This window comes from Chiloscyllium punctatum, chromosome 33 (genome assembly GCF_047496795.1).
Source record: "Chiloscyllium punctatum isolate Juve2018m chromosome 33, sChiPun1.3, whole genome shotgun sequence".
Taxonomy (NCBI): Eukaryota; Metazoa; Chordata; class Chondrichthyes; order Orectolobiformes; family Hemiscylliidae; genus Chiloscyllium; species Chiloscyllium punctatum.
This window is the reverse complement of record NC_092771.1, coordinates 19,856,058-19,857,760: the sequence shown is the minus strand read 5'-3', so window position 1 is coordinate 19,857,760 and position 1,703 is coordinate 19,856,058.

Genomic DNA, 1,703 nt, shown 5'->3' with positions numbered 1-1,703 from the left:
CTGTCCCATATCCTGACCCCAGATTGTGCAAGAATTCCTATCATCCATGATCGAATGGCGGAGCAGACTAAATGGGCCGAATGGCCTAATGTCTGCTACTATGTCCAATGGTCTGTTTACTTTCATTGAACCTTACACTCATATAACACAGATCAGGCTATTCGGCCCGTCAAGTCTGCACCAACTAATCTGAATCTACAAACTGGGTGTTGCTGGTTGGGTCAGCATTTATTGCCCATCCTCAGTTCCCTTAAGATAGTGGGGGTGAGTTGCCTTATTAAACATCGTGAGGTTTCCCACCTCAACAATTTTCTTTATCCTTCTATGGGATGTGGGCATCACTGGCAAAGGCAGCATTTGTTGCTCAATCTCGAATTGCTGAATAGCTTGATGGGGCCATTTCAGAGAGTAATTAAGAGTCAACTGCATTGCTATGGGACTGGAGTAACATACAATTCAGATACTCTCTGCTAAAGGGCACCAGTGAATCAGACAGATTTTTTTTAAATGACAATTTTTGTCATGGAACCATGACTGAGGCTAGCTTTCAGTTCCAAACAATCACATTCAAATTCCATCAGCTGCCCATGGTGGGATTTGAACCCAGGTCCCCAAGGTTTAGCCTGGGCTTTGGGGTCACTAGCCCAGCAACACAACCATCAGGCCATGGATAGTCAAGTAAGACATCAGAGCAAGCATTAGGAAGGCAGTGAAGATGGCTACTGGTTGGGGAACCAGTGTAGCCTGGTCAGACCATGTGGAAGCCCTTATTAGAAAGACTGTAATGTCAATCTTTTTAGCTTCATTTCTTAGTGTCCTAACTTACACCATGTATGTCTGTAATGTAGTGGAACTCTTTTTTTAAATTTTCTCTACTTTTTGTACCTAGGCACTTTGCATCTAGGATGGCACCGTGTGTTGGTGACTTTATGTAGTTTTCACGGAACTCCTGTTCTTTTGTAACTTGAGTGCACATGACAACCTAATTTGAACAACTATTTGCATTTATAAAGCACTTATCACAATCACAATACACATTAAAGTACTTTATAGCCAATGACGCACTTTTGAAGTGTTGTCACTGTTTCAAAACAGGAAATTGGAGAACACATATGAGCACAGCAAGCTCTCACAACCAGTAATGTAATTATGACCAGTTTAGGGTGGATTCGGAAAGGTTGTTTCCCCTTTTTGGAGAGTCAAGGACATAACCTCCAAATAAAGTTTCACATGTTTTAATCCAGAAATCACAAGGAATTTCTTAGGGTCATGAATTCTTTCCCATAGAGGGCTGGGTCCTCTATGCTGAGATAGATTTTTAATCAGTATGGGAATTGAAGGTTAGCGGGAAAGTGGATTTTACAGTCATCACATCAGCCATCATCTATTAAATTGTGAAGCAGACTAACGGGCCAAATGGTCTATTTCTGCTCTTGTCTCTTATGGTCTAAATGTTTTTGTAATAATATTACATGGGACTGTAAGAATCTCAACACATACACTGACCAGCACTTCAAAGGGTCCAGGAAACTCTCAGATTTGTCTCTGTCTGACCTAAGGCTAGCAGGTACCACAATGCTGTACACTTAGAAATAAATTATTTCTCTTTACTTCTTGGGAAATGGTATTTCTGTTGCCGAATATTATGGAAAACAGTTTCTACATTGACAATATTTTCCATTTTCATTTGGAAGATGGGGCAG